Source organism: Kogia breviceps, chromosome 2, assembly GCF_026419965.1.
Source record: "Kogia breviceps isolate mKogBre1 chromosome 2, mKogBre1 haplotype 1, whole genome shotgun sequence".
Classification (NCBI taxonomy): Eukaryota; Metazoa; Chordata; class Mammalia; order Artiodactyla; family Physeteridae; genus Kogia; species Kogia breviceps.
In genome coordinates, this window is record NC_081311.1 from 191322974 (window position 1) to 191335553 (window position 12580).

General features: G+C 35.7%; 1 protein-coding gene across 4 annotated transcripts in view; it reads right to left on the reverse strand.

The window, feature by feature from the left end:
* The window catches only part of SPHKAP (SPHK1 interactor, AKAP domain containing), a 200971-nt gene that overhangs the window by 174741 nt on the left and 13650 nt on the right, over positions 1–12580 (reverse strand). For 3 of the 4 annotated variants that reach the window (XM_067027072.1, XM_067027070.1, XM_067027069.1), the window contains exon 2: positions 2219–2662. The gene's annotated coding sequence lies outside the window, so the exon portion shown is untranslated. Of the gene's footprint in view, positions 1–2218; positions 2663–12580 lie in introns of those variants that run through there. The other variant, XM_067027071.1, reaches the window with a different exon arrangement.

Consider the following 12580-nt stretch of genomic DNA (forward strand, 5'->3'; position numbering starts at 1 on the left):
ATTGAGATCTAACACATAGATAATATAACACTCTTTGAAAGGGTAAAATTCAATGGATTTTGGCAAATGTATACACACCCATCTAACCATCTCTCAAATCAAGGTGTAAAATATAGAACACATTTTAATCTTTGAGCTTTCCCACTGTCCTCTCTTGGACTTGAACTCAGTGCTTGAATGTAGGTTTCTGAGGGCCAAGTGGAGCAATAACTCTGGTTACCCATTGCTTAAAAGGAGATGAGCTCTCTCATTTTATCTTTTTCTGTTTGGAGACATAGATAACAGACAATTTTAGATAGGGAAGCGATAGGTAATTGAGGTGATATATCGCCAAACATAAACGGAAATATACCTGTAGGCAGGAAGTTTAGAATGTAACTGCTGACCTACCATCAGGAAGCTGCTCTGCAAATTATTCCTCCATGAAAATGGGAATTTCAGTCTTTTACATGAGATGTCAAATGAAAGTAATGTGCGAGTCATATTAGATGACTCACAAAGGAAAATTCTCCCCTCAGACCAAGTGAAGTCAACCAGAAACAAATAGCATTTCTATAATCGTAGCAATTGTCACTTAAGCAAGCAACATGAACGTTCTCCCTGTCCTTCCCTATGCGTGAAAATAAGATATTTCTGCTGTTGCAAATGTGTACTGCTGCTTGTTGATGAGGAGCAAATGAGGAAAACTTTGACTATCGATTACATTCATAGCGCATGAAGTGGTTGTTATTTACTGTGAAGCCAGGAGTGGGAAACACACATGAAGTATGAAAATAAAAGCCTTTTTTTTTTTTTGCTCCTTTATAAAATATACTAAGCCCACTAAGGGGATCATTTCCAAAGATGTGTCAAGCTGTGAACTGAGCAATTGAAACGAGAATTAGGAGATTAAAAATATCAGAGGTGATGTTCTGCATTTAAGAAGAGATCATGATGTGTTCTGTAAATAGAAACAATAGAAAGGAAGGTCTGTTTGAAAATTGATTACTTGGACTTGAAAAATTAGAACTTTTCCTTCCAATTATCTACCTGAGATATACTTAACCTACGTTTTCAAGAGATGTGATAGGATCCTTAAACCATAATTGATAGCTTTAGTTTTTAAAAGCAGTATAGGAAAACTATATGTAAATATAAATAAATATATATGTATATATAAACATATGTAAATGCACAACTATATATGAATATATGTGTATATATATATACACACACACACATATATAAAGATGCCTAAGAGGCCATATTATTATCGAAATAAAAAGAACACGTGCATTATTAAATACAAGCAACTATACCTTCATTTGATTGTCCATATCATGTTCTTTTCTACCCTTCTAATTTCAAAAATGAAGTGTCTGGGATAATTTGAGTGAAAAATCTCAGGAATTTCATGTATCTAACTATGAACACTCAGCCCAGCTAAAGTGACATTGTTGGGTAATTGAGAATCATCTTTGTCAGCCCTTCAGCCTGTGCACCCTCCTTCTTTGGGGGTAGTATTTTGTACATAGTAGATGCTCAGCAAGTTGTATAATTAGATGTGTTCTCCCATATAAACTTGCTCTCCCAATCTTTACACATTTTACCAAAAAAAAAAAAAAAAAAAAAAAACTTTTTCAAAACTTCTTCATTCTCCTTAAATCTACCACCCATTCCCATCTCCACTTGTACGCTTCATAGAAAGTCTCATCTTTTACTCCACAGAGAGAACAGAAATCATGAAACTGGAGCTCTCTCCATTCCTGCCTAAACATCCTAAAAGCCTTCCTGACTTCATACTTGTCCGACAGTCACTGCCACTCTTGTCCCTATGGGACAAGCCTCTCTCCTCCTTTCTATTGAATGCTAAGGTCCCAATGCTAAAAATGGTGAGAAGTTTTCCTCTGTGCTAATGTGACCGTGTAAGAGCTCACCCCACGGCATACTACAAGTTGATCATACCAATTCTGAGACTCGCCACCCAACTGGCCTAACCAGTAGAGAACAAACAGCCTAACGATGAACCCCCCTAAAAAAATGAAAAAACCCTGAGCAAGACTGAGATTCCAAGCAAGAATGAGAAACCAGTACTGTGCTACTGGATAGAAACTTGCGGTAGAAAATCACCCATGCATATTTGGGCCTGCTGTGGGGCCAAGTGCTGTGCATGGAATTTGGGGAGACCCTCATAGGCACATCCTGGAGTTGGGGCGTACATGAACACCAAGACAGGTACCTGATGCTCTGGAGAATTCTGTAAGCAGGAGAAGAAGGACAAGTAGCATCCAGGCAGCCCATATTCCTGCTATTTGTGATGGCAAAGAATTCATGGATTTTCCTTGGTCTTAGTGGACACAAAAATTGCAGCTGGTTCCCTACCCAAGAGGGTGATCTGCCAGCATAAGGAGACTCCAGCTTGGAAAGCTGTGGTATATACTTCCAAATACAAGTCAAGGTGGGAGAGTGAGAAAATAATGGTCACAAATCCCGTCGGCCACATCAGGAAATTGTCCAGATCAGAGCTCCAGAAGAGCTGCTCAAGGAAACTTAGTCCTGGAGCCCATGAAACTTCACTGTTTCCCAGAGGATATCAAACATGAAGCACGGACTCCAACAGGTGGACAGGAAGCAGTGAATTTGGGTCCTTTTCTTCAATCTTGTTTCTCGCCCCTTGGAGGTACTAGAAGTAATGAGATGGAAGAAGAAGTACAGAACAAGGAGGAATAATTCAACAAAAAAGAGGCACATTTTTGTCTGTGATATAACTGATAGTGACACTTGGACCAGATCCGTTTTTTAACACCATCCTCCATATGAAAAGGTTATTTTCAGTAATAATACTTTTGAAAAAAATTATATGGCAAGAAAAGAAATGCAGAAAGTGAAACATTTCTTTAATTGAATTTCATATATATATACATAATCATGCCAATTTAAAAAATTAAAGAAATTAAAAATTAAAAATAAATATTAAGATACCACAGAGGAAAAAGTAATGGATTGACACATTAAATTATATTACTGTATTTTTAAAAAGAAAAAACCTTCACCAATATATTAGTCTATCACCATAATGAATAATATTATAATTTCAGTTTTCTCCAAATTTTCAATGACTGTTAAAATTATTCTTTGCATAGATATGCTCATATCTGATTGATGAATGCACTTTATCATTTTAATTATGAAATGTTTCTTTCACATGTAGCAACAGATCTAAAAATAGTTAACAAAAGTCTTAAACATAAGTATGTTCAGCAGAAATTCATAAAAAGTCCAGAAGTTGCAACACTATTTAGATCTTTATTTCATCAGAGTCAATTCTAGAAGCAATCAAATATCTCTATAGTTGAAACATTTCCACTAAAATATCTTAGCCAAAAATTCGTTTTACACTTCTGTTATATTTGGAAGAAACCCCCACCTGTTCTCTCTTCTGCAAAAGGCAGAATAAATGGCTAAATGACTTGACTTGGTTCATTGATTGAGAACGTGTCCAGTTTTAGTGAAAATGATCAAAGCATTTAAACACTGTCTTTTTGATATCTCTGGCAATGCAAGGCCAGCACTTTTGTCATTTCTCCTGGCATGTTTGGAAATTATTTTCTGTATATAAATTCTGTTTCCTTACATTTTATTGTTACATAGTCAGTGACATTCTCCACAAGGAACATTTTTAAAGCCCAATGTATCACCGTACATCTTTCAAGTTTGATTCTGGCTGTTTGCAAATTTGTGTCTGAATAACTTCATCTAAAACTTCACACTGGAAGAACAAATAACTTAGAAAAAAATATAAGCTACCACTTATGGCAGTATAGAGCTACCACTATACTGAATCTCCTGCTCACACCCAAGAATATGTAGGGTTTGGAGATGTGAACTGTGCCTAATCAAGTTGGCAAAACTTCCCTAACTTACTCTTGTAACGAATGTGTGTCTCTGAGGCTGTGTGTGTTAGGAGTCGATGCCATAACTGGAAGTTCCCCAAGTCAGCTTCCACATAGAATACTACATTTATTAATACCATATTTACTAAAGGAAAGTAAGACACATGTGCTCATTTGAAGCTTATATGTGTATTATTAAAACTTGCCAGTAACCTTGACAAGCGTTTACATGTTGGAAGATTTTAGGGGGACAGGAATATTTAATTCCTGGTATTGTTTAAAATTGCTTATTGACGGTGATTAAAAAACTGAATTTTCATTGGTTGTATTATTGCCTGCATCCTGGGTGTACTGTTCTCATCTCCTTGATCAAAGTATTTCACTGCCTCAGCTCACTACTGGTCCTCATGCTGGACTGAGCTTGAGCTGCAGGTGGTGGAAGATTTCGACTGGATGTATAAAGGAAGTTTTGACTTAGATAAGTGCACCGTTTATATCTGAGATTTGGCATTAGCACAAAAATGAGACTACTATAACTTAGAGTGATCAAAAAGCTATAACATCTACCTGAGATGTCATCAAGAGATAGAGAAGAAAGTTACAATACAGCAGCGATGCATGTAGTGAAAGGGAAAAAGTGAAGGCTTTTCCTGTGAGTTATTATTATTCAATAAAATGATTACAAAACTATACTATTTTCTAGAGTTGCAAAGTATTTTCTAATCCTATATCAATTATTCTACCCACACGAAGCATAAAATAAATGTCAAAATTAAAACACATCGATAATGTTAACTGGAATGTTAGTATTCCCATTCTTAATTCCGTACTATTAAATCATGGTCGTATGGTTGCCTAGTAACAAGATATAAGTACAGAACTTAAAGAGCTTTCTAGATCTTTAGGGTCAGGATCAAAAGTAAAAGGGGAAACTATTGCTTAATGTGTGTCATAAACTGAGTATGTATTTTCAAATAATGGACCATAATACTTACGTATGTGCCTGGGAGAAAAAAAGGAGAGAGGGAGCACGCTTGATTGACCAATGACTGATTTATGGGTAAACAATATGTTTTTGTATAATAGTTATCTGATAAGGAATCTCTAACCAAGTTGTCTTCGGCAACTTTTAAAGATGCCTGTGCTGTTTACTCTCCATTTGTTGTTCCCTCTCCATGAGATCTGTTCTCCATCCTTCTCTGCCCTGGTCAGTGCCCCAAGGAGACTGACCCAAACAGATCAACTTATCCAGATCCCACGACCCTGCTTTGACCCTAGGGAGCTTTCTCACTATCCCACGTTGATTTCTTTGAGCTTTCCCATAACTCTTTTAACACTCCATTCCTTAAGGTTGAGCCACGATCTCAGCAGAAAACATCTTCTGTCTCCTGCTGGGACTCTGATGAATGCAATGCCTTTTGTTCCCTTTCAGCAATCCCTTTATAAGACCCCTGATCTGACTACCTAAAGGTCTCTCAGTTATAGCTATTCTGTCTGCTCCTTAGATGTCATCTCTGCTACATTCTGGGTTGAATCCTTAGGCAAAATAAACTCTTTGAATGTCAGTTTTCTTGTCTGTCCAATGGAAAAAGTGATATGTATCAAGTAACAAGGATTAAATTGAATAATACATGTAAATACATCTATCAGTGTGTCTGGTACCTCAGAGGTCCTGGGGATGGAGGAAAACTAGCTGGTAATATTACTGTAGAAAATCCCAAAGAACTATCATCAATACCTTACGGTGTCCTCAGTTTGAAACGCCCTACTCCATTTCTTTGTTTTGAGTCTTAGCTCCCTGAGCCCCTACAAGGATCATAGTGTTTCTTCTCCTTTGGAATTGAGGTGCACAAGAATTGGGTAATTATAAATTTCTTGGTCATGGCACACTGTCTTCATTTGGCCAATGTATGGTCCCCTTGTATGTATTTAATCCGTTACTTCTAATGGTATAATAAGCATCCTTAAGCTGACCACTCAAAAGTGAAGTTCTTGATGTAACGGTTGATATATCTAACCTTCCAGTCCATCCTGCTTCCACCCACCTGATACGAACATCATCTTCTTGAGTCTAAAATCTATCATTCCTTTGCTTCCACTTTTGTCTAGATTTAGTACATCTATCTATACCTCTGAAAAAGTTAGTATATTTTATTTTAGTTGTTTTTAATGTATAACAACGTATGTGGTATGTAATCTTTTGATCTTTTCAGATTCTTTTTTTCACTCACTTTAATTTTTCTAAGATTCTTCCATGTTGTCGCATGTCATTACAATTCATAAATGTTGACCATTATGCAGGATTCCAGAGTATGAACAGTTAATTCATTTACTCTCTTTGGGTGGACACTTGGGTTGTCTCGAAGTTTTTATCGTTGTGAACAGTAATGTTATTGATATACCGTTATTGACTCCTCTGGTTCTTGTGCAAGAATTTCTCTTGGGATATTCCCAACAGTGAAATTACTGGGCCTTAGGTATATGAATATTCAACTTTAGGAGGTATTGACATGATATTTTCCAAAGTACTTGCACCAATGATCACTTCTAGTAGCAATGCACAGAAGATTCTGTGATTCAAAATCCCATTCAATCTTTGGTTTTGTCAGCCTTAAAATTTACCAATTGATGATGATGGCCATTCTGACCGCTGTGAGATGATGTCTCATTGTAGTTTTGATTTGCATTTCTCCAATGATTAATGATGCTGAGCATTCTTTCATGTGTTTGTTGGCAATCTGTATATCTTCTTTGGAGAAATGTCTATTTAGGTCTTCTGCCCATTTTTGGATTGGGTTGTTTGATTTTTTGTTATTGAGCTGCCTGAGTTGCAGCTCAATAAGGAGTTTTTAAGGAGTTGCAGCTCCTTAAAAATTTTGGAGATTAATCCTTTGTCAGTTAATCTAGAAACAATAAATGCTGGAGAGGGTGTGGAGAAAAGGGAACACTCTTGCACTGTTGGTGGGAATGTAAATTGATACAGCCACTATGGAGAACAGTATGGAGGTTCCTTAAAAAACTACAAATAGAGCTACCATACGACCCAGCAATCCCACTACAGGGCATATACCCTGAGAAAACCATAATTCAAAAAGAGTCATGTACCACAATGTTCATTGCAGCTCTATTTACAATAGCCAGGACATGGAAGCAACCTAAGTGTCCATCGACAGATGAATGGATAAAGAAGATGTGGCACATATATACAATGGAATATTACTCAGCCATAAAATGAAATGAAACTCAGTTATTTGTAGTGAGGTGGATAGACCTGGAGTCTGTCATACAGAGTGAAGAAAGTCAGAAGGAGAAAAACAAATACCATATGCTAACACATATATATGGAATCTAAGAAAAAAAAATGTCATGAAGAGACTAGGGGTAGGACGGGAATAAAACACAGACCTACTAGAGCATGGACTTGAGGATATGGGGAGGGGGAAGGGTAAGCTGTGACAAAATGAGAGAGTGGAATGGACATATATACACTACCAAACATAGGGTGGATAGTGAATGGGAAGCAGCCGCGTAGCACAGGGAGATCAGCTCGGTGCTGTGTGACCACCTGGAGGGGTGGGAAAGGGAGGGTGGGAGGGAGGGAGATGCAAGAGGGAAGAGATATGGGAACATATGTATATGTATAACTGATTCACTTTTTTGTAAAGCAGAAAGTAACACACCATTTTAAAGCAATTATATTCCAATAAAGATGTTATAAAAAAAAATTTACCAATTGAATGGTATGTACTTATGTCTCATGAAATGATAACAAGTCATTGTGTTCATAATGTACTTTTTCACTAATGATGTTAAACATCTCTTCTTAGAGTTGTTTCTTAGCTTAATGGAATTTTTTTTCCTGGAACTGATTTTTTTAGAAATCCTTTTTATTGTGTTATTTGTGCTTTTAAAATTGAGTTTTAGTGTTCTTAAAGTTCTTGGAATTAGTCCTTTTTTGGTTATGTGTACAAGCTCGTAAGTCATGTGTTTTATCTTCTTTAAAGCATTTGTGATGCACAAAATTAATTTAAATGCAAACAATTGATTGCTATTCCCACTCAGTAAATGCTTTTGTGTCATGTTTAAAAAAAAATCTTTCTTTACCCCAAATCTAAAAGATATTCATCTATATTTCTACTAGGGGGTTTAAAATGTTGTTCTTGACATTTAAGCAATGACCATCATTTTAAAAACAAAAATTAGGGGTATCTGAATACACATTTTCATTGCACAGTAAGAAAGCTTGTAAAATGTAGTTTGAATATCCAAATATAATAGTTTTAGACACATGCTGATTTGAGAATAGAGCTGATTGTTGAAACTATAGTTATCACTGTTCCTATTTGTGAATGATGATAAACATTTGTCTAATTATTAAGCAAATATTTAAGATTTTAAACATTTATCCAAATGCGTCATATTCTTTCGAATTTTCCTATGAGTATTTTTATTTATTATGACCATCAGATTGCTCTGATTTCAGCTCACTTAATTCTATTGAGCACCAATTCTGGGTCATCACAGTTCCATTAAATGCCCATTAAGTCTTGTCTCATGGTTAATGAATACACCTGTATTTGAACTAATCAAAAATTGTGTATGAAAAAGAAATATATTTCCTTTCATAGATTTTCAAATTTGAAATGCAAATTTTTTTAATGCTGCAGCTGAACATATTTGAATATATTTTGGAAGAATCAGAAAATAATTACCTATCTTCCAAAAGATTTTCGTACTGCTTGTTCCTCCTCACTTCCTTTTTAGTTCTTATTTTTCTTCAACCTATATTCATATGTGCTTTTCTAATTGTAAGTTTGAGATGTACAAAAAGTTCTTTAATGCAAGTACTTCAGGATTTTTTTCATTTTGTTGAAGGTGATTATTTTAATCTACGTGCTACTGAGACTTGAGGAATCAACAATTATATTATATACATAAATAGATGCAGAGCATTTGTTTATGAGATTCCTTTTCTAAGACAAAGCATTCTTTTAAACAAGAATTCACTTTATCTAGTTACTGGTCTGAGTTCTGAGATAACTTTGAAATAGAATTAAATGAAAAAATAAATAAGGTTGTATTTCATTATGATATATTTAATGTTTATAAAGTCAAATAGTTTAATTTTCATGTCAAAAAATGGCAAGGTCAGACTATAGTTCGTACCAGGTACTGAACTTCTGAACCTAAACACGCATGCACACACACACACACACACACACACACACACACATTCTCAGAGGCTGAGATTGTTCTTGCCAATAATTTATTTAACACAGGTTCACTGAGGGAACTATAATAATTTCACAAGCCAGTAGCATACAGAATGATGGTTCTTAAGCCATAATGAAATAACATACTCCAAACAAATAATAGATTAATTATGCTATTATTGTTCCAGGCAAAGGAAGATGAAAGGAACACAGCCCAAATTTAATTCGAGGTGTATCTTTATATGATTTGAGGCTAGGGAGAGGCAGCTTAACCAACTAAAAGCTGACGTCCAGCTGTCGGGAAAGGAAACTGAAAAGCCTTCTGTTGCTAGAGAAAGTTGCTAAGGAACAATGACATGGGCATTGACTGGCAAGATGATCTTCATGGTTTATGGGGCTGCTGCACAGCTATCACCACTGCTGGTAAAAGAGTCACTTTTACCATGGCGGGAGCTAATGCAAGGTTTATAGAGAGTTATTTAGATTAGCAAAGGGTGGCCTTGCCCAGATTGGCCACTCTCAGATTGTCCTAACATCTCTGGGTATTTATAGGAAATAATGATGTATATTTATTGTATATATAAATAAAATTATTTATAGCATAATTTAAATAATATTTCTATTATAAATAAATATAAAATATGCTGAGTATCCTCACCATAGTTGCTTCTTCATGTTATTTTTGGTAAAATATATATATATATATATATTTTATTGAAGTATAGCTGATTTACAATGTTGTGTTAGTTTCAGGTGTACAGCAAAGTGATTCAGTTATATATACGCATATATGATATAGTTCCCTGTACTATCCAGTAAGTCCTTGTTGTTTATCTATTTTACATATAGTAGTATGTGTCTGTTAATCCGAAACACCTAATTTATCGCTCCCCTTTTTCCCCTTTGGTAACCATAAGTTTATTTTCTATGTCAGTGATTCTATTTCCATTTTATAAATAAGTTCATTTGTATCATTTTTTTAGATTCCACATATAAGTGATATCATATGGTATTTGTCTTTCTCTTACTGATTTACTTGACTTAGTATGATAATCTCTAGGTCCTTCCATGTTGCTGCAAATGGCATTATTTCATTCTTTTTTATGGCTGAGTAATATTCCACTGTGTATACATACCACATCTTCTTTATCAATTCATCTGTCGATGATAAGCCCCCAGCAGGACCTTTAGCATCTGAGCTACCACAGATGTGGGTGATGACATCTGGACACACAATACAAAATTAAAGGAATAGAAAAAAAAATTTTCTTGTGATGAGAACTCAGGATTTACTCTCAACAACTTTTATATATAACATACAGTAGTGTCAAATATATTATCATGGTGTACATTACATGCCAGTACTTACTTATTTATCTTACAGCTGAAAGTCTGTACCCCTCGAATACCTTTATCCAATTTCCCCTCCACCATGCCCTGCCTCTGGTAACCACAAATCTAATCTCTTTTTCTACAAGTTTGTTTGCTTGATTTTGAAGTACGATAGACCTACAACATTATGTTAGTTCCTGGTGCACAGCATGGGGATTCACTATGTCTATAACATTACAAAATGTTCACCACAATAAATCTAGTTACTGTCTGTCAACATACAAAGATATTACATTATTCTTGATTGTATTCTCCGCACTGTTCATTTCATCCCCGTTACTCATTTATTTTATAACGAAGTTTGCACCTCTTAATCTCCCTCACCTGTTTCTCTTATCCTTCCCACCCCTCCTACCCTCCAGCAACCACCTGTTTTAAATGTTTGTTGAATGAATGAAGTTAGGAGCTTAAGTGCAGAGCTTCTAGGGCAGAGCAAGCATGGCACGTTTGGAGACGTGAAAAGAGGCCAATATGGTGAGAATGTGAAGAGCCAGCGTGGTGCCAGAAGAGGCTGGGAAGGTAAGCAGGAAGCCCGGTCAGGGTCACAAAGTGGCATGATTGCAAGAAGGACCTTCCACATTATGGTTTATATAAATGGCACCCCTGGAGCACAGCTCAACTGTGAATGGTGCCCTCTGGGCTGTGTAATGCAGCCTACCTGGGACAGGGGATGAAGAAGGGAGAAGAGCTCCAGGTTACTTCCCGACCCAAGGAAATGAGGCAGAGAGATCTTTGTTGCAAGGGAAATCTCATAGGCTACTGAGGGCATCTTTTCCATACCCACCATTGTTTGTGGTTGACCCATTTATCCATTCTGAATGCATGCATAATCAGCAATTGCTACTGTCAGGAAACATCAACACATGTAATTTACTTTAGCACATACAGAAACATTTATGTATGCAATCCAGTTTTCAGAACTACAAGATGCCAAGTGTCCAGATGCAATGAATTCTCAAAAGTAACTAACTAAATAAAACCATTCTACATGCACTGCTACAAACTAATGGCAAGGCTCCCAGTAATGTTTTGAATTATTTTTTGTATTTTTTTGTTGAGAATATTTTTTCACACTTCACTTTCAACTCTTTTAGGTCTATTAAAATGAAACCATTTTATTGCCTCTCACCTTCCTTACAAATATTGCCAAAAAATCATAATAAAACCCACATGTGTTTCCTGAATGTTATGTAACTTTCTAGTAAATAAGCAGAGTAAGATACGCAATCTCAACTTTACTCTCTCCTGAAATTATTTGCCTGATGTGTGCTCTTCCATGAAAGAGCTTTTAAGCTATCACATGTGAGATTAGCACACGTGAAAAGAAGAGCAGAAGTTTGCTTTCCACTAGCTTAACAAAGAGTTGCCCTGGTGACTTAAAGAGAATTTCTCTTTGTTTTATATAACCAGTGATCTCTCAAAGGACATTCTTCACTCATTTACTCAGAGTAAAGTTAATTCTTTGGCTCATTTGCTGCAATAGCCAAATATATCTAGGTTCAAATTATGCCTCGGTCATGTTGAACCTCTATCACCTACATTGAATGCTGCTTAATCTCAGTGCCCTCAACTGTAAATGGGGATATCAATGATATTATTGTAGGGTTTTTAACAGATGTGAAAATATAAATACCTAATGTAGTGGTTGGTACAGATGTTACCATTTTATTACTGCATTTAATGGTATTTTATCTATTTGTAACTAAATTACAAACATATTCCATTTATATGTAGTACACCTGAAACTAACTTAATATTGTAAGTTAACTATATATATTTTAAAATTCCATCTATTATCTAAATCTTGCCCCCTTTGGGATATACATGTATCTTAGGAGGTCAAATCCTGTCCTTTTGAGCATATTCTCCCTCCCAACTTGATGTCCTTCTTCAAACTGCAGATTTTTAATTTTCTTTCAAGTGTCAACAATTCTTAACCATACTGATGCCTCCCTTAACATCTTTTTCTTTTTATTCTGAAATATAGAGCATGTCGAACCTGTCGTTCTATCCTTTGTGTTTCTTAATCTTGCATTCATTTTTTCCTTCGCTCTTTTTGTGCTACATTCTGTTAATTTCCTCAGTTATAGTGTCCAGTTCACT